The 21,848-nt window shown below is 41.4% G+C and overlaps 1 protein-coding gene across 1 annotated transcript in view; it reads right to left on the bottom strand.

Moving 5' to 3' along the window:
* The window catches only part of roraa (RAR-related orphan receptor A, paralog a), a 188,538-nt gene that overhangs the window by 69,395 nt on the left and 97,295 nt on the right, over positions 1-21,848 (bottom strand). The gene's annotated exons all lie outside the window — the stretch shown is intronic.

Here is a 21,848-nt window from a genome sequence, read left to right as displayed (position 1 = left end):
TGATGATAATTTGTGCACCAATTCCTCTGACATCGTCTTATTAATCGTTAGCTTACTATGCAAACATGACAAGTGAAATCTCCCGCAGCAAGCTTAAACATGTGAGAGGTTGATCGCGCAGAGAATCGCTGAGCTTATGTGAGTCGTGTGTAAAAGTAGCAGTATATATATTTTAGTTCTGCTGAGCCAAATAAGACAGGTCGGGGTGAAGAAGTGACAGCCAAAGAAAAGCTTACCACAAAACGGAGAAGTTATGACAAAAGAGACTATAAGGCAAAAAGAAAGTGCAGCTTTATGGTTTCATGGACAAAAGAATTTCTGTGGCTGCAATATGACGAGCTAAATAACCAGGGGTGCACATAAGTGGTCCGCAGGTGCGCATTCGCTGTCAAAATAAAAAACGCGCACAAGGGTTAGGGTTAAATTTAAAAACTGTACTTTTGAGTTAAAATATATATTTATAATTTTAATAAATGACAAATTAAAAAGGCATGAACATTTTTTTGTATCGAAAAAATATCGAACCGTGACACCAAAGTATCGAACCGAACCGAACCGTGAATTTTGTGTATCGTTGCACCCCTAATATATATATATATGTGTGTGTGTGTGTGTAGTTTCCACTTCCTTTTTTGTTACAGGTTGCATTTGTTTAGCATTTGCGATTACCATGTTTTAGGTTGATTTATCATGACAGAAAAGTGGAAACTAGAGGGAAGTCTTAAGCAACAAACATTGCAAAAGTTGCAGTATTACAGTATAAAAATGTTCCATTAAAGTTAAGACTTATTTGGGTTATTTTTTGCCTTAATCTGCAAAGTAATTGCTGCCAAATGTAATGAAGTAAAAATACTCTACAACAGATCTAAGTTTGAAATGACATCAAACACTCACTATTTATCTCAGACCACAATTTAAAAACAAAAGAGTAAAAGTACGGCTTGTACGCATCAGCCCTCGAGAACAATGAGCTCGTGCAGTGATCAAAAAATGTACACAATTTATATTTTCTACTTGCTGCCTATGGTATCTTGCTGCTGCAAAGCTTCCTGCTGTCAATGGTGTTATTGTTATGCCATTGCGTAACAATGTCAGAGGAAGAACTTGTGGTGAAGTCATATGAAAAGAAACTATAATTAGCCAGCCATACTTGCTTTTTCACACTCACGGGCATAGCTGTCGAGATATTCATTCTTCCTTTCTTACTGAAATTATAACAGCTCCCCGCTCGACGGCCAAGTTAACAGCAGGGAGCGAATGGATGAACTTCCTTTAGGCTCATGAGGTCAGTGACAGTTCACAGCACAAATGCCCCGCACAAACATCAGAGCACTGTCAGTCTATCGATGAAGATGACAAGCCTAATGCACCGCCACTTTGTGGAATGCTGACCGCTGGAATACATGTTTATTCATCATGTTTTATGCAGCTGTCAACAATGTGACGCATTGAGCTAAACATGCCGTCTGACTATACCTCACAGTGGGCATCTGAAACATATGCACAGACAGCCCACTGACTCTCGCTGGAAGTGTGAAGAGAGAGGTGTGAGGTGGAGGCTGGGACGACGTCTATACTGCGGCCACAGCCATACATTCTCAGCAGTATGAAAGCTTGCAGCCGTGCCCAGCAGTAATAATTAATAGCATACTCTATAAGCATTCCATTAGGTGCAAGCAGCTGTCATAAACATCTTAATTAATTTACAAAGCATGCAACTAGGGAATTATGGCGACGTAAAAATCTGCTTCCCTCTGCCGCTCCATAGCACTGGAACAGATCGGGCTTTTAAATTTTTAAACATGCCTTTCATGTTCTCTAGAGCACTAAAAAGCCTTTGAACAGTCAGCTTGTTAGGAGATGCACCTAGCAGCCCAATACCTACGGGTCGTCTTGCTATTCTTTTCATACAGTGACAAGAGGTTTTGGGCTTCTCTTTGCTGCTCTGGCTTGACTCAAGGAATCTCTCTCCCCCTCGTATTTTCTTTGTCACAGTGACATAACTGCACAATGATTTTTTTTCCTTCTTTTTTTCATTCACACACTCCATCGGTTTTTCCAGTTTGCTTACATTTTTTTTGGTCAAAAGGGGACAAACATTTAGGAAAAAATAAAGCCACTGATGAGGGGAGAAAAAAAGTCTCAATTAGAGATTTTATCTGAAATGCAACACTTGAACCACAGAGGCGTAAAACAAACCGCAGACCTTTCACAGTGTGCTTCACATAAAAAAGGACATCCTCCTGAGGATAAGAGGGAGAGAGCAGCAGAAGGGCGCTGGCAAAAAGAACGAGGATGGCTCTCTTGCTCTCTTACTGTACCGCGTACGATATTGTGCCAAAGCAAGGGTCAGAGTGCTGTGGTAAAAACGCTCTTCCTTACCAGCTCTCACTCAGAGAGGGCAAGATTAGACTGGCCACTCCATTATAGGAGAAAGGCTTAAGAGCATTTCCACTTTCAGAGCGGGGATATCAGCAGCTTCTGACACTAAGCATGGCTGACCCATCGTTTTGGAGGGAGGTGAGTGGAGGGTATCAGCTGTCTTCCCAGGAATAGTTGAGTCTGGGCAAGATTTTTTTCCCCCCTGACCACTACAGCTCTTTGAAAGAACAACACACACATAAAACCCTAACAAAAGAACTCCCAAACAAAACCCAGCACTCTGAGACACCGACACAAGCTGCTGTTGTTAATGTACAGAATATTTACAGTCTACAAATCAATTTAACCATGCAAAAACATCTACAGGATGCCATTTACCAAAGCGAACACAGAATTTTAATGTGCCCATTACTCCGTGATGATAGCCAGGCATCATACATCCCTTTTTTCCCACTCCCATTCTAACCTGCCCCCCCCCCCCCCAACCCATCTCTCTCCATTTCAACCCATGCCATATTTGCTTAACCCAGCCAGTGTGACAGCACTCAATGCTAAAGCACTCCCAAGGCAGATGATCAAAGTCAGCAGTCAATTCACATTACAATGCATTGATTTGATGTTTCCTAACCTCCCAGGCCTTTCTCTAATGCTGCCAAGGACCTTCAGGATATTTCACAGTGTACCGCCTTTCCCAGCTTTTTCTCTGTATCCCCCCTCTCTCTCGCTGTGTGTTTGTATACCATATCTGCAAATGAAAATTTGGTTGACTGAGATGTTTCCCCCGTCATGTTTGCATATGATTCATGTATATTTTGTCTGCTTCCAAAAAAACGGCCTGACACTCTGTAATTCATACAAGACCAGCCGCTTCTGTTTTTTTTATTTTGGAATGTAATTATTGCCCCTCATCCACCTCCTCTTTCAAATATTGTTTTAGAGTAAATCACTCCCTTGTTCTCATATACCACACTTCGTTTGTTCCTCATCACTTATTCATTTGCAGTTCTTTACCGAGTTGGCTTCTATGCTTTAGTGCCTGCCATTTCCCTTTGAGGGGATGTTCAGAGCACTTCCATGTTTTATTCAATTATGAAAATCTAATATAGTGGAAAGAAAGGTGTGCATGGTGCTCGCTCATAACCATGCATTATTTCACACATATTTATTCTGCCTCTCTGTTTTTGGGTGATGGAGACTTGAGCAAGCAGCCTAGAAAGACAAATCTAATTGGATTCGTCATTGACCTCTATTTGCTATAGACAGAAAAAGAAAGCGAGTTACTGCATCAGTGTATAACAACCAAATATATTGGCTGTATTGCGATTTTGGAGAGAAGACAGCTATTTTATTTTCCTGTTTGTTTGTTTGTCTGTTTTGGTTTTTGTGCTCAGAAGTTGTCAAAATGCCTGAGCATCATTGCCACGGCACAGTGACACACTGACCTACAAGCACAAAGGAGAACTTTGTCTGCCTTGATAAACACGCAAACACAGAAAGAGGAAGAAGGGAAAACGCGTGTGAAAGAGAGAAAGGATGAGAGAGAAATAAGAACTATTGATTCACGTACATTCCTTAAACGGCATTAGTCATCGTGGTTGTGTGAAGAAAGCTGGCTCTTTAATTATTCGTCAGAAACCAGACAAAGTCAGCGCCGCGTGAAGAGAGCCTATTGATTTCTGCCTGGCAGATGGGACACACTTATAGCAATTCAGAAAACCGTGTGGATGATCAGAAAGACAGAGATGGTGCTTACCATTCTATCTACAGAACAACAACACTGAAACTGGTATAACTGGCATTAGGCACTAGGGTAGTTAAACTCCTGAAGTAAGAGAACCCTGGTACTGTGAGGGGATTGTATTCAACAGATAAGTGACACCTGTTGTGGCATATCACAATGAGAGGTCCCTCCAACAGAGAAGTAATATGGCATTAGCTACAGGCTATATAGCTAGTTATAAGTACCTAAATAACTCTTTAAAAAGAGGACGGTGACAGCTATTTGATTTTTTATATTCATGCAGGATCTGCAACTTTTTTCATTGAGTGATTGATTAAGTATAAAAGGGTGATTTGTGTATGTTATAGTGCAAGTGTTAGTGTTTTTTCAAATCCACCCACCCAATTGCATCTCTACATCAGGTCAGTAGGAGCCCTCCTGCATTTATTTGTGAAGTAGAATGTATGATTTTCATTCTAATAGAAAGCAGGATCCACGTGAATAAGTGCACATAAAATGTTGAATGGTGTCTTTACCTTATACACCTTGAAAACTGAGCTTTCTGAGGTAAAGTATATTTTAATCCAAACCAAGATCTTTATGCACTTTTGGCTCCTGAATCTACCCTATGTTCATGTTTCAACATGTCGAGGCAGATTACGACCTGCCCTGAACCTTGTTTCTGCATGAGGTTTCTTCCTGTCAAAGGGGAGTTTTTTTTCTCCCCGCTGTAACCAACTGCTGGCTCGCAAGTTATCACTGGGTTTCTCACTATGATAATGCAAGGTCTTTGCCTTACAAAGCAATGTATGCGCCCTCACATGACCTGTGCTTAGACAGAATTAGAACTACCTGAGCCATATAAACAACACTAAAAGTATTATTCTTTAATCATGTGCCTAAACCCAACAGATCCAAAAGGGAAAACAAAAGCAATAACAAAAGGATGAGTGAAAGCAAAAGTCAGATCCAAAAGCTCGTGGTCAAATAAGTGTTAACTGCGACTTGTGCCACCAACACCCCTTCAGCCTTGCTGTGCTGGCTTTTGTGGTGGAAACAAAGTCGGAAACATTTTGCCCATAATCTCTGTTCATCAAGGTGGTATGACCACCATTAAATAATGCCTGGCTACCCGGACTGCTAGTTAGTTGAAGGATGACGCCTGCTGGTGAGAGCTATGGGAGTTACATCTACTGATAGGGGCTGTTCGATGGGTAATCAACAACACAAATTGCTGTTAAATGGTTTATTTTGTGTCAGCAACAGAAAAAAAGCACAAGAAACTCAAAGCAAAATATTGTAAGAAGAATTAGAATTACCACTTGTATGGCTCTACTAACCAGTTAAGCTGCAGTTTCTATCCACATGTGCCCAGACTCTGTTACAATTTTCATTGAAAATGCTGAAGGAAATGAAACAAACATACCAAGTGTGGTTATATGTAGCTCTAATAGAATATAATAAGAGAGAGCTAAGAATTCATCTCCCTGACCTGGATTTCTTTCAGGTTGTCAATGATCTGAATGGCTGATTGCATCATTATCGAATGTAATGTGGAAGAATAGCGAACGGAGAACATGACAGTGCATTTGCAGGGGGATCGAGAGGAGTTAAGAAGGTGATAGGGTACATACAGACATTCACATACACTACAATCATTTGACTGATTGTTTCATCACTGAAGCTTAGTCTGGATTTAAAAGATAATCTGAAGGTGCGTCTCTAATACAGGATAAGAAAAGAAAACACAGGAACAGCTAAAAAAAAATGATGTGTATGTTACTTGCTGGAGTAATCACAAGAATTATATTAAGTATTACACTAAAAATATTGAAACCAAATCTAAAGTCTTTTGGGACAAGTGCAAAATATACATTCAAAGGCTTTTAGAAGAAAAGTCCCTCTGTCTGTCTAGCATGCCTTTTTGGAGCTGACTGTTCATCTTCTGTGAGGTCTGTGTTCTAAAGTGCGACCCTATTGTTTTTTTATGAGAAGGGCTGAGCGCAGAGCCACAGCCTCGTCTGAGCTGTGCAGGAAGAATTCCCCCTGCATGGCTACACAATACACAGACAGCACATTTAGAGATGTCAGCTCCTAACTAGAGAACAGTCAGTGAGGTAAACCCTCTAACCCCACGCCTTCGCCACGTCTAGCCGGGCTGTTCTAGAAACCCGAGTTAAAAATGCATTTGGTGTAGCCGATGGAGCAGGCAGACCATGATACTTAGGCATGCCACGCGGGCCAGTGGGCTCGCATGTGTTGCTCGCAACCCTGGTTAGTGAAATGCCACTACTGTATGCATCATCACCGTTGCTTTCCCTGCACTTACATAATTTACACAAGGGAGGGGAGGACAGGAAAGAGATGGTGGTGGGGGTGGCGGGGCAGAGCTACGGGGAGCTCACGTCCAATTGCGCTTGGCCATGTGGAGAGACAAATATGGCAGTATGAGGGGAGCTCATGCCACAGCGGGATTTGATGACTACATGCTGAGACACCCCTACGACATGCTGATAGACAGTACGAGACCCCACCCCTCCTTTGCATTTACAAAGCCAAGCGGAATATACAGTAGACACTACGGGAACAAGGCAGAGAAGTCTGAGCACATTAGAGGTGCACTGATCCAAGACCATGGCATGGTTATTTATTAATCAGCTGAGCTTAGCTAACTGCCTGCTTAGATGAGCAGCACGAGGTTGTGATACACTGCAGTAAGACGGGAAAACTGTTGGCATAACGCAGCTTATAATACACGATGCATTAGCTTGGGTTAAAGCTATGTGCCACGGAATATTTTGCATCTGCACATATCTGTATTTTTTACATAGCGTCTATTCCATTAATGCTCAAAGAGATTGTAAAAGGAATACAATAACACAAAGTGAGCAAACAATCTAAAGCTTAGCACTGTAAATCCATTTGTGCTTATTTGGCTGCAAACAAAACATTACTATGTGATCCAAAGTAAATACTGTCACACAGTGTACAGCAAACAAAGAATGTTTGCCCATTTGCACATTATTCATCTCCTAGGGTGAAGTCAGTGATGAGTAACAGCATGGCGATGTTGTCAGTAAATACACTCTAACATACACAAAATCAGCCCTTTCATGTTGTACTTTTGGAGTTCAGTGGCACCACAACGCTGCGCGCTGACAATGTTTTTTTGCCAATTTCAACACCTCACAGCTGGGGTGTCAGCACATTGAAATGGTGTTGGGAAACACAACTCTTTTAACTCAGAAGAAACATCTCTTGGAGGTAAAAAAGAAAAGAAAAACAGAATGGGATGCAATTCTCCCGAGTTTATCCCCCTCATGTCTTTTCCACTGTTTTTTTGGCAGGCCAAGTAATACACAGGGAAGCACTGGCACACAACACTCTCTACCTGAGCACAAAGGGAAACATCTCAGCCTGGAGTTGGGCTTCAGAGACTAATATGAGGCTTCGACTTCACCACAGGGAAAACGAATGTTAGGATCTCCATTGGATTATACTGTTGATGCAAGGTTTACAGACTGCAGTGGATTTGCTAAGTTCTTCATTACTTCAGGAGCTTCTTACACAGGTGCCATGAGGCTTCTGAAAACATCTGGGGCACAGCCAGCGGAACAGGAGATCCAGACTGTGGCCATTACAAGACACTTTCTTTCATCATCTGTGAGACTATCTTGCACATGCTCTCATTCTCCTAGAGTACTTGCAATGCTGAGCTGAGAAAGCCAAAGACTGTTGGACAGTTCATTTAGGATAATGCAGTGATGAAAAATGGGGACTCTCTCTCGTATGTGTACGTGTTAGCGCGTGTGTGCGTGCGCCAAATCATTTCTGGTAAATATATCTTTTCAAAAATGTCCCCTGTGCATTTCAAGCAAGACACAAACCACATCAGCGAAGACAAGAATGATTATTTTCATAACCTGCTGAAACATAAAAAGGCAATCTAAAGTGCAGACATATAATTATTTTATGAATTCAAACGAACAACACAAAAAGGATATTTCAAAGAAATTTCCACATAAAAATAGATGGAACAGAAATTATCTTGGGGCTTCCCCCCCCCCTTTCTTCAGACTTCAGAAAAGAGAAATTTATTTCTCCCTTCATCTCTAAATTGGATGCAATTTATTGCCTCTCCAAAGCTCATTTTTCACTGGCTTGCAGGATCCATGGGCCATGGCAGGCAATGCGTATCTGCCCGCCTCCCCTGGCCTCGGGTGCTAATATGTGGAAACTGGCCTGGGGATATGGAGTCCAACCAATGGAAGAGGAGGCAGAGGGACAGAGGAGAGAATCAATCCCTAATCGCTGAGGAGTAGGCAGTAGGAGGGGTGAAGAGGAAGTGGAAAAAAAAATCTGAGAGAAAAGACAGAAAGCAGTGTGTTTACCAGCAGACATTTGGGTGCTGTCAGCTGACTGGAAGAGCTCTGGGATATCAGAGAAAGAAAACCGAGTTATATAACCAGGCTGTTAAAGCAGGGAGAGAGGGTGTGAGAGACAGGCAGACAGAGACAGAGAACAAGACAGGGACCGGGAAAAAACATTGCCATTTAAAGTGACAGGGACAACATTATCAAAGAAAAAACAAACATGGCACACACACACACACTGAGACTGAGGCAGGTGAGTGTCCAACAAGCAGGAATCTCTGGTGAGTAAAAATACAACCACCACACAGATGTGAACACAGGTCAGAGGTTATCACATTCATCATGCATGCATTATCCAGGCACAGGGTCTTGTGTAAGCAGCGGCTGCATGCCCTTAGAGCACATTGTTGCCTGAGTGCTTCTGCATTCAGAAGGTTTTTTGGGATTCCTCCAGCTCTAAAGAAAAGACTCCCAGATTGTCCAACCAACCAACACCACAAGCCAGTACCCACTAAGGCCACTAACAGCCTCAAAAAGTCCTTTCACCCCCAACCAATGACTACCATTAGCTTTGCACCCCATTTCCATTTATCTGGCTTACCCTAACATAACAAATTAACATTCTCATTTGCACAGGATAGAAAATGAAGGGCTTAATTTGAGAAATCGGTTGTGTTCGACACCACACATGCTGTGCACCCACACACAGACATTAAGTACAGTTAGCTGAAGGTGCATTCTGTCCTGTGACCTTGCTGTTACACTTCTGCAGAGCAATGAATAACTATCACATTTCTTTGGCTGACAGCTGACACCAAGAGGCCCAGGTGATATACGAGACATGACAAGTGATTCTAATTAAATGTAGAGCTTGTGGATGTAAAGTGGCAGGAGGGGAACAAATCCTGTCCAGGCAGCAAGCGGCAAAGCGGCATGCCTTGCTCCAAACGAGATGAGCTGGGCTGTCAGGGCTGCCTCAGCTGTCCTGTAAACCCGGGCCCAGCTCCCCAGGGGGACTGACAGGTTTCAGCTGGAGGGGAGAAGGCGCACCGCAAGCCTCCTGCCCTTCCACAACAACAAACACATGACACACAGGCAGTTCTGATGCAAAGCAAAAGCCACGTGGACCATGTGCATCTGTCACATAACTATGTACTAACAAGGTACAAAGGATGGTTGTCTGTACCCTAAGCCCAGATGAAGTCTACATGAATGCATCAGCTACGGTGCGATTCGGTGACTCAATAGAAAAACAGGCTACAATCAAAAGGAATCAATAGATACAGGAAGCAAGACACCTCTGTTGATGCTGCATCCCACTTGTATTTTCACCATGACTGTATTCATCCAACTCAGGTTGAGAACAAAGAACTAGACATGGCGAGAGCTTTTTTTTTTTTCTTTTTCGTGTGTGTGTGCTTTTCTACAGACAGCAGAGGACCCAATGGTACTCAAAGCAAACACAAGTGTCAGTAAGTGACACAGGACTGCACTTTACAGAGGACACTCACGGGGTCTTCAGCTTCCCAATCAGACCCCTGGAGACGAGCCTCCCCAAATCAGTTAACCTTCGACCTATCTGGAACAACTTAGATCCCAGGAGTCATGGACACTCAGCTAAAAGAAAAATATACATTGCACTCTTTTCACCTGACGGGATCAGTCATGTTGGCTGGCATCTGTCCTCTCCAGAAAGTGGAAGAAACACAGCCTATCATGAGCCTTTATGTACTGTGATAACACAGAGTCAGGGCAACAGGCTTTCTGCTCTTTCCAGCAGCTTGGGCCTGAATTGAAAGATCTGGTTTACAACTTATTGATTTTCCACTATGGCAATATATTATTTAATGTCTTCAATCGGATACAGAAAATGATTTGAAAACACCAAGCACTTGGTTATTAAAATGTTTCTTTTTTCCATTTGACTGTTTCAGACGTACAATATCCAGGCACTCCACAAGAAAAGCTGTTAACATAATGGCTTTGACCAGCTAGTGGAGCAATGTAACAATGTATTGAATTAATCTACATCTATCCATTCCCTAAAAAGATAACTGTTTGGTACAGATGGACCAGTAGAACATTGTTGCCCTACGTGCATCAGAAACAGTGGGAGACAGGAGAGAGAAAGACACAGGGGAGTTTATTTTCCACTTTACAGGCTGCACCAGTGACAGAGCACCATGTTGGTGATACATGCCAATATAGATTTTTTTTCCTTTACGGAACATAATATAGAAAAACATGCTTGGAGTCATTGTGATATGAAAATAGTTTTTTAAACTATGAAAACAGTTTACCTCTCAAGACAGTAGTAGTCATATAGCATATACCTTATGAGAAATTATGCTACATGCTACAATTATGGTTCAGGCATCTGACTAGGATGCCTTCTGAACGCCTCCTAGGTGAGGTGTTTTGGGCATGTCCAACTCTGAGGAGACCCTGGGGCAGACCCAGGACACACTGGAGAGATTATACCTCCCAGCTGGCTTGGGTACACTGAAGGAAGTTGATGGGGAGAGGGAGGTCTGCCCCCACAATCTAAACCTGGATACAGTAAGTGGGAGAAAATTAATGGATGGTCAGTGCTCAGGACGTTAAAATGTGATGCAAAAGAGCATGACCAAGCATCCGTACAAGTCGAGGTCATGCACCCACTGAAATTCAGACAGCTCAGTTTGATGTATTTGTCAGAATTAAAGTACCACATGCTAATAACATTGCAATATATTTGGTGGAAGACAAGAAAGAGTGAAACGTAACCCCAAATATTGCTTCTACAGAATTACATCCCAATCGAATTTGCAGCATCATCTACCTTTTTTCCGGATGCGTATTCCTGAGCCCCAGTCAGTTTACTTTCTTTCCCCCTTAGCAACCAGATTCTTCAGTTTGCCCCACCCTCTGTCCAGCCCACAGTCCCTATATTTTGGGTGTCTTACAGAGCTGCTGATGTGATTAGAGAGGATGATGATTACAGTTACATAACAGAATCAAATTAATTTGTGGACTGACTACAGCAGGAGCGGTAGGAAATCACTCAACTTCTCAAGTCTCCCCTTTCTCCTGCTTCCTCTCGTGTTTCCTATCTTCATTCACCCTTCCTTTCGTGCACCCACTGCCCCCTCCTAGAACACACAGACACACCCCTCTCTCCTCCCCGCCCCTCCCTCTAGTCAATTAAAGTCACATCGAGGGATTAAAAAGAAGTAGGTCAGTGGAGCATTGCTGGAGGAAAAATGCAACAAACCACGTCAGAAGTCACTATGTCGACCTTGTGAAACACAGACCGAACTAGCGGCGGCTTGTGATCTCCCCGTGCCTCGGCCAACACCGGGGCTCCCTACAGAACCCAGATCAAATCAAAATCCCACAGACCAAGCTTTGCCCTCACCTTGATTTCTCTGCAGCTCACAGGAAAACCACCTGGAGGGCAGCCTGGGGAGGTAGGCTTTGGTGGCGAACACTTGATACCCTCTACAGAATGCTTTGTCTCTAGTCCCCTGGACAGATCCTCTTCAATTGCGGGATTATAGCAGTGCTACGGGCAATGAGAGCCCCATAGCTCCACTGCAAGAAGACAATGCCAATAGCCACCATGCTAGACAAAAACAGCACTTAACCACGGTGAAACACTTATGTCCCTTTCATACGGGGAGAGTGATGCAGGTCTACAGAACACACATTCTGACTGACTGTGAATAATTCATATTGTGCTACAAGACTGCCTGTTAATTGCATAGCTTTCCTGTTTATTGTCATATCTGCAACACAGTGCATTACTGTAGCTATAAACACTGCAAAATACTTCAATTTCATCACATAAAAGTAAATGGTAAATAAAGATTGAGGACCATGATGCACTTTTACTCCTCCTCCCGGCAATTACTGGTCACCATTTATTTCCATGCAGTGTGAAAGTCAATAATCAGACTCCTGCTTGTTCCTGAAATCAGTCACAGTAAATATTAAATTTGTCACATTACTGTTGGATGAAAATCAAGTTTATCAAATATAATTTAAGCAGGCATTCTCTTCAACCTAAAAGGAAATACATTACAAGCTCTAAGTGTCTGGAATTATAGAAAAAGTACATTTAAAAAAACCCACGTACTTACCTGTGACATAAGGTACACAGAGATGATTTGCAGTTGAAATACTAAAACATTTAAACCTCCTGGTGGATTTCTCAGTGATCAATGGCGCCATTTTTCTGCCTACAAATTATTGTCTGTGTTTCTCTGATTTCGAGCTAAATGTTGTTTTAAAACTGTTAACATTTTTTTAACCCAGTTCAACTCCTAATATAAAGTAAATGCTCATTAACCAAAGCGAAAAACGTCCGAGATTTGTTGAAAACGCGGTTCACACTCTGACAAATTACAATTAATCCCAGAAAACAGGTTTCTGTTCATGTGGCCCTTCGTGTGAATAAAGCCAGCATCGAAAGGCCTTGCATGTACTGTGCCATGGCATCAAGGTGCTGCTGTCAACATAATGCAGTGTATCTGTCCAAATGAATCAGCCTCATGCGCCATGCACACTATAGAGCAGTGAATAATAACAGAAAACAAAATAACAAGCTTGTCATTGCTCCACATTAACAAGTACAATTTTTACCTTATCTGCTTCCAGCTGTGAATGCCTTTACAAATAATGTAAAACAGCATTTTATATGACACTACCAGAGACGAAATGACAAATCTAATTGTTTAGCAGCACCGTGGAGTGAAATGACAAAGGGTTTGAAGTAAAGGGATGCTGCAAGTAATTTGTTTACTTTCTTGATAACAGCCATACTACAGACAAAAATGAGATTAACGGGCTGAGAACAACTGAAAAATGATGGCACTTTTTATAATGCTTTTCAGCTACTTGAGCAGTCTGTCAATCCTCAGACTGTGTTTTAATAAAGAGTTGTAATATATAATGTGTTAAAGTTGTATATTTTAATTCAGTTGGGGGGTTGTGTCAACTACTCATTAACACAAACATCTCATTAGGTTATCACATGGCAGCAAAGTGCATGCAGACGTGGTCAAGACGACCTGCTGAAGTTCAAAGTGAGCATCTAAGTGAAGAAGAAAGATTACTTAAGTGACTTTTTCAGTGAAATGGTTGTTAGTGCCAGACGAGCTGGTATGGAGTATATCATAAACTGCTGATCTATTGCAATTTTCCCACACAACCATCTATTGAGTTTACAGACAATGAAAAACAAAAACAAATCTAGTGTGAGTGCCTTATTGACGTCAGATGTCACCACCATGGTGCAAAAAAGCATTGAAGCCTGAAGCAGATGGACTACAGCAGCAGAAGACCACACCAGACCAAGACTACAGGACCAAAATCTCAGAGCAATGTTTCCAGTACCTTGTTTAATCTATACCAAGAATAATTAATGTAGTTCTGAAGGCAAAATGGGGTCCCAACCTGGGAGTATACTAAACAATGTCCCCGTGTAGTTACCTCATATTATTTTGCATATATAAAACCCAACTTATGTGGAATCAAACTTATGAGTGCTAAATTCCCACAACAGCTGCTTCTACTCTGAGGACATGACTCACTGCCCATCTGAGGTCTGTGTAGTGGGATGCAGTGGTTGTTTCATTTAAAAAAAAAAATCACGTAAGTATTACTTCACTTGCAATAAATGCATTAACTCACTTAAGCATAGCTTTTATCATAATATGAGCTCAACCATCACATCATCACTCTGGTTCTTTGTTTGCAACAAAGACCTGTAATGAGTCTTTAACTGGTGACTACCTGCAGGCATTAAATCAGCTGCAATTCAGCCAGGTAACACGATAAAAAGGTCTTACTGGTTCTGAATATAAAACCATGACTTTTTTTTCACATTCACGACTTCTCTACTGTTAAAAATTGCTAATGGACTGCACATGACCAGTTTTACTATGTAAATAATTTAAATAATAAAGATCCATTTGAAGATGATTAATTTTAGTGTACAGTAATCTTCACTAAGTTACATGATACTGATATACAACAGTAAGCTCAAGATACAACAATGCTCAAAAAACAGAAAAAACTGTCGCTGCAAAGTGGATTTAGAGAGCCGCGCTGAGATCAACAGAGTTGATTCAAGGTGTGGGCAGAAAAGCAAATCTGCAGTCACACCAAAGTCAGAGGGATTTGCAGTGGCATGCCTAATGCTCCCTTATGACCAGTAAAGGGCCTAGATGGAGGAAATGAAATAATTCTCTTTGACATCAGATAATTTAAAAAGATTTTTCCAAGCTAAGCTCATAATGCAGTTTTCTTACTCCCCATATAAATCTTTCCAACTTAAGTCAACAGTATGAAACCACCGCTTAAAAATAGTGTCACCGAGTGTTCCTGGAACAGCTGTAGTCCTTGTTATGCTTAAATTATGTGATTTCTCTTTTTTCATCAATAAAGATATATTTGAATGTGATTCCTGTATTTTATCTAAGAAAAATCAAAGGAAAAAAATAGAAAAGTATTGTGACAATAGCTCCGATGATGACGCATCAGGAGACCAGTTCTTTTTTAATTGGTTTAAGTAAGCAGCAGTGTTTTTGCTTTTGGAGTGAACAAGCAGATTATTTCCAAATAAGGATGGGTGAGGCCGACTATAAAATTTATAGTATGTGTTTTCTTACATAGCTGACAATATACTGAGGTTGAAGCAATTCGGTGTAACGTAGTGATATAAAAACACGTAAGAATAGTACACTTTTGCAAAGTATTTAGTACTGGGATGTTAAAGTTATTTTTTTTATTCATGGACCATTTGGAGTACAATCTTTTGGCCATTAAATAAGAACCTATAGAAAACTTCCAAAGATGCTTCCCCTGTTTTTTTTCTTCTGTAACGAAGTACATCTTAAGAAAGGTTAAAATTAATGAGCAATCCATTTGTAAACCAGAGATGTCTAATGAACATAAATATGTGCAATTTTAAAAGCATGTCTTAGTTTTTCCATTTTTTGGATTACAAAGAAAAGTTTGGGGGTAAATGAAAGAAACATGTCTAAACATCTCCTTGGTTTAATCATCATTAATGTGGCATGGTAGTACATTGGAAATATATTTGTCATTAGCTGGTCAGCAACTTTCATGACATGATAGATTATCAAATACTGGGAACGCTCTTCATTCTGGTGACAAAGACAGTGAAAAGTCAAGAAGGCATTAATCCAAAGGCTGAACTCGCCTCTTTAATGGACTGGTGCTGGGCTTTGGGCCATATGTTTGGCACTCCTGCTTTAAAAGCAAATAAGGACATAAAAAATTTCTCCTTTCCAGGTCTTAAAATTAGGTGCTGTAAATGCAACCTCAGATGAACAACATCACGTGCCACATTAAACCATGTCATTATTTATTTAAGTAAGTCTTTATCAGTCTCTCACATCACCGTGGAGGAATTTTGGCCCAGTCCTCTTTAAAATGATGTTTTAGTTGACTGAGGTTTGTAGGCATTTGTTCTCTTAGGGTCTCCCCACAGCACTTCAGTCAGTTTGAGGTTTTTGATTCGGCCGCTGCAACACCTTGATTCTGTTCTTTCTCAGCCATTCTGTTGTAAATCTATCTGTATCCTGTTGCATGACCCCATTTTCAGCAACGCTTTAGCTGTCAGACAATATTTCGTTATACTGAAAAGTTCACGGTTGACATAATGACAGCAAGATCGGAGGTTTTGTGGCTGCAGAACAAACCCAAGTCATAACCCCTCCACCACCGTGCCTGACAGTTGATACCAGACGTTTATACTGATATGCTGTGAATTTCTCCAAATGTGGCAATGTGCTGGGATGTCTGCTCCTGGGAATACGGGCAGCTGTCTTAAATGTTTTTCACTTTTGAATAATCTTGTTCACTGCAGAATGATGAACTTCAAATTATTTGGAAATTACCTTAAAACTTCCCAGATTGATAAGCATCAGCAATTACATCTCTAAATCATTATATAATATCATTATAATATCAATGCTGATGCCTTTTCTCCTCGGCATTGTGTTAACATGCAGCTAAATGCTCCAGACCAACAAACCGACAAAACATCTGCTTTTAAATAGGAGGTCACATTTGGCGATGACCGATTATTTGAGTACAATCTTTTAATTCCTACTGATGCCTTAAGGATGTACTGGATTCTTTCCCCCAACACTGCTTCTCATAAATAAATAAATACACTGTCATGTTTTGTAGTTCATCTGAGGTTGTATTTACTTAATTTTAAAATCCGCTGAGAACCAGATGTCTTTTATTATGACCTAATAAGTAAAACCTTATAACTGAAAGAGGGTGCACTTTCTTTTTACCGTGTTGAGATGTTCCAGCCCGATGAATGGAAATGAATCGCTTGTGGCATTGCTGTGTTCATAAGGATAAATAAAATAAACCTGAAATTGCAAAGCCCTCCTTTGAGAATCAAACCAGAATGGTTTAACAATCTTTCAGTGGTTTGATCTCTTTTTAGGAAACACTTTTGTAATCTAAGACCTCCTGAACAAACCCGAGGCCTGTGGATGTGATCTAATCCACTTGTTAATAGTGCTTAACAGGGCTCTCAGCAGCACAATGCTTTCATTAAGACATCAAAATAAAAAGGAAATCACTCCACTCCTCCATAACAGTACACCGGGAATGATGTTATTGCTAGTTGATGATAGGCTGATCATCCTCAATGCAACTAGAGACACTTGCAAATTGACTCAATTTCTCCTCAGCCTGTGTGCTCTAAGATTTAAGAAAAATGATAAATACAGTCGAAATGAATAAATAAACAGTAAACATTAACACCAAATCACCACCCCTTGTTGCTTGAGTCCATGTCTTCAGGATTCCTCCATAATGAGCATCTTATCGCATCCTAATTTCAATTACAGCAGGGCCCATTTCTAGACTTCTGCATTTTAAAGTGTCTGTACCTCAGGATTCCCCACGCTTATCTGATGAGGAGATAACTGAAACAAACCTGATTGGTTTCATGACAAATTGCTGAAGGTCATGGTTTGAAACAGACTTGAGAATCCATTGGTTGCGCCTATCATACAGAGCAATCACGCGATATGTTGATATCAGAATTTTGATTAGATAAGCACTGTCAAGGATAACAGAAAACTATTTTGAGTTCTCTCATCTTGGCCTGTGCGAGTCTTTATAATGCGCATGCATCTAGTGCTTTAATTCACGGCAATGCAAACACACAAAAGAGATTATTAAATATATATCTTGTGATAAACACACAAATAAAGACTTGGTGTGATCTTAGCAAATTGAGAACAAGACTATTTTCTTCCTTATGTAATCAAAGCACCGTCAACAAAGAAGTGCACATATACTATAAGGGGTACAAATTGAACAAAGACAACAATATTGCCGGCAATTCTGACCCTTTGAAGAAATGGCTGTGACAGTGTGAAATTCCACAGACTCGTCACTGTGAGGATGAAAGTCTAAGAAAAGCAAGGGATGAAATCTGCATTCCCGAAAGAGCCTGCTGCTCTAATCTTTGCATTGTGAAGGCAAAAGACGAGTGAGTCAGATTTACGTCACCATTTGTTTGCTCTTTTTTTCCACCCACAAACGGCTCTTCCTGCTTCCTCTTTCAGACTTGCCTTTAGGAGATGAATCGTTTTACAGTTTAGTTCCTCATTTAAATGAAGTGGGCGGGATGTGGGGAGGGTATTTTAATCACTTATATAAATATTTGCATTCACATGGGCTGACCCTTGGAATAGTCTATTACTTCATCTCGTTCACCCGCTGGGCCCCACCTCTCATCCAGACACGCTTATTTACCTCTTCTGCTCTCCCATTCAATAAGACTTCAACCAGCCTAGAGACATTAGCATAGCCACAGAGCTCCACAGACCAGACGGCTATGAAGCTTTGTTCAACGTTTTGTTCTGAGGGGACAAATAAAGCCTGCTATGTGAGAGTAGTAGCAGACGAGAAGAGGGGGGTTGGACCGCTAGGGAGACTGGCAAGTCCTCTGTTTTTACCCTCTAATGCTTTGACAGCAAGTAATAAATTGATCACGGCGTTGGGCATGATGCCGACCTTGAGATTTCCTCTTAAAGTAGTAGCTGGGCAGTAGAGAGAGGTGGTCATCATCCGACTACAATGCCAGTATGATTCACTGGGAAGACTCAACGATAGTGATCTGGGATGGATCTCAGAAGAGACAGGGCTCCTGCATCTTTAATTGTTCAGAGGAACAGAGCCTCATCACAATTATAGAGCATTCAGGAAGCCTCCAAACTCATTTAGCTCTCCTCACCTGGGAACAGGAATCCACTAAACACAAATTCCTCTTCTGCCGCCTGCGGCAAAAAGCCTTCTTTTTTTTAAAAGATTAATAAGATAAGAGATTTAAGAATATCCAAAAGACAGAGGAAAAGACTCATTGTTGAAAATGAAACATCTCTACGTGTCAGCATGTACAGAAGGGAAGAAAGACGGGGGGGCTTGACAATACCCTTATTGTCCATTTCATCATTTTAATTAAACCTCATGTAACCTTTAAACTTACATGTGTTTGTCTCCGTAGATAAAACGCACGGCTCACTTAGACTGCTTTCTGTCTACGCCGCTGCAGTGATGAGACAAGGACAGTGACAGAAAACATACAGAAAAATGCACTGTGTGTGCAAGTGTCTTTTCAATCTGTGTGCTAGTGATCTACATCCCTTCTAGCGCATGAGGTAAAGTACAACTCAACTGAAACAACGCACATGTTTAGCAGATGTGGGCCCGCAGCAGCCAGAAACATTTGTCTGAGATAAACACATCTTCAGAAAGGTGGTACGTCATGAAGCGAAGATGTGAATGAGGATGATGTTACTGGAATGGGTTTGTACACAGAGAAAAAAGGCAAAAAAGTTATACTTTTTCTTATATATCTATATGTGGGTGTTCACGTTTTAGTTGCTATACCAGCACTCTGTTTCCTTGGCTTTGATGAGATGCAGCAATGCAGAATAAAATCCTTAGTGATAGAAAGGTGTGACCAGGGATGTCTTTCTTTTTCTCTCTCAGACACACACACACCTAGATACACACACACACTTGCACAACTCAATATTTTTGCCTCTCAAGCAATCTACACTGAAGCTTTCAAGGGCCATGAGAACAAATAAATATTTGAGGTAAAGTAAGCACACTCTTCCCTGAAAATGTGCATTTTTAATTTTGTCTCACTATGGTCATGCACTCCAGTGGTCTTTTATATCAGGGGGGGACAATGCCTAAGTCTCTACCTCAGTGGACTTTATATTTATACTCATCTGAATGCACCTATACGTCAAGCTCATCATCAGTAATTCATAGGTTATTATTTATCACTGTAAATCCCCCCAGGATCTTCTAATCACAAAGAGAGAACTACTATATGAGCACACTGAGCTCACCCACACCTGACTCCACGGGATGTGGAGCAATCAGTTTTAGAACGTCACCAAAATACACCTGTAGAGGGCAGTGTAACGCAGGTAGGGAATGGGGGGGGGCCCGTGTTGTGCCATAGGAAGCTGATGAAGAAAAAACAGACAAGGCAGAACTGTCACCACGATACTAGTCTCCTTCTGCATAATCACATCACCCTGATCACGGCTCTTTAGTCATCATGGTCACTCGAGAGAGGGGAAAAAGAAGTGACATAATTTCCTCCATTTCAGCACATCTGTTCCACATCTGACAGCCATCCAGACAGATTTAGTGAGGTTTTCTGCCCCTGCTGTGGAGATTGTAAACAGGCCATTCAGCCTGTGTTGTTAACTCAAACAAGATGTGAGGCCCAGGGCCAAGTCTGCGCTCAACCTGGGGCCTTGTGATTACACTGGACTCGGGACAGATTTGGCCCCGTGTTGAATGCTTGCCTGAGCCGCAACACCTGGTCTGAGATCAGCGAGGAAGCACAGAGAAGGCACAATATCTGAGAAGAGGGGTTTGTCTGCCATAAGCCAGGGGGCTGAGTGCTGAGCAGACAACTCAGGTTACATAACACTGCCTACTTCAACACTAGCCTTAATGAGGAGCAAGCCTTTCAATTCGCCTCACAATGACGAGCTGTAAAGGAGGGAGTGAGAGAAGAAAAGTGCTCGACTGCAGGAATCCCATTTGTATTTTCAAGACGAGCTCTTTCAGACAAAGGTGTCGTTTGGAAGTATCACTGTGTAATGTGGCTAATCTCACACCGAAGATATTGTAAATGACTGTTTAAGACCTCTCATTCGTCTGCGCCACTGTTAGCACTCATCCATTTGATCAGCATCATTTAGCACGTAAACACGCTGCCAGTGACAGGTATCAGAGCTGCCTTTCTAATCATACACATTTCTCACCACTGTGGCTTGTCCTCATCTATCTCCCTCTCCTCAGAGGCAGCGCAGCCTCCCAATCAGTATGGATAATACCCTGTGGACTGACTACCACCGTCTACACAGGCAGAGGAAGACTGCAGCTAAAAAGAAAAGACAGCTCAGGCCCATTTAGCACTGGTGTGTTGACACTAATGGACACACCGACTACACCCTCATGTTTGAGAATAAGGATATTATGCAAACATCCAGCCATCCCTTCCCTTTCCTCCCTAAAGCATAAGGTGGTGGGGGAACAATTGGTTTCATGGGTGCTGTGGGGTATCATTTGGTAAGGTCTCCCTGTCTCTGCCTCTACTTCCTGAGCTGGAGCTGGTGGAGTTTAAGAGGAAGGGGTATTATCTCAGACTCTTGCCAGCCCAGTGCACTCTTTGGGATAATGTTCTTATTGGGCGTGATCCTCCGACTGCAGAAGTCATGCTGTCTTTACTCAGGAAAGCGCGCGGGGAGGGGGGGGGGGGGGGGGGGGGACTAGAGGTGGGTGGCTGGCTTTGCCCCAACAGATTTAAAAAAAGGAGAAGAAGAAAAAAGTTCCTGTTCCACTTGCTTAAACCCACAAAATTAGAGAATTAGTAATAAGAAGAAAAGGGGTCATATTACTATAATTATTTTTAAAATCACACAAAAAATATAGGAATAAAACCCCAATTTAATAGCTTTCTGTAGTGAAAAACCGATTTTGTAACTTGAATTATTTTTATAGGGAACTTCTTTTCATTTTTTCTCACCCTCTATACTAAAAATCATATATTTGGCGATTTACTTTCTTATGTATAATATGATAAGAATATAACATGATAACATATATAATAATTATAAGTAAAATAATAAAGGTTTGACCCTTTGACCTGGGGGTGGAAACCCAAGCTGCTCATTATTATATACAGAATAACTGTTAGAGAGTGACAGTTAGTAAGAGTGGACCTCAGAATCCGGTTTGAGGAATAGTCGGTCAGTTAAGTGTGAGCTATATGTGTTGTGTGTGGGTAAGCAATA

The sequence above is a fragment of the Diplotaxodon limnothrissa genome, linkage group LG7, assembly GCF_057381915.1.
Source record: "Diplotaxodon limnothrissa isolate DT_005_m linkage group LG7, D_limnothrissa_male_GT1.1, whole genome shotgun sequence".
Lineage (NCBI taxonomy): Eukaryota > Metazoa > Chordata > Actinopteri > Cichliformes > Cichlidae > Diplotaxodon > Diplotaxodon limnothrissa.
The sequence above is the reverse complement of the archived record's forward strand: the minus strand, read 5'-3'. Positions and strand labels throughout refer to the sequence as shown.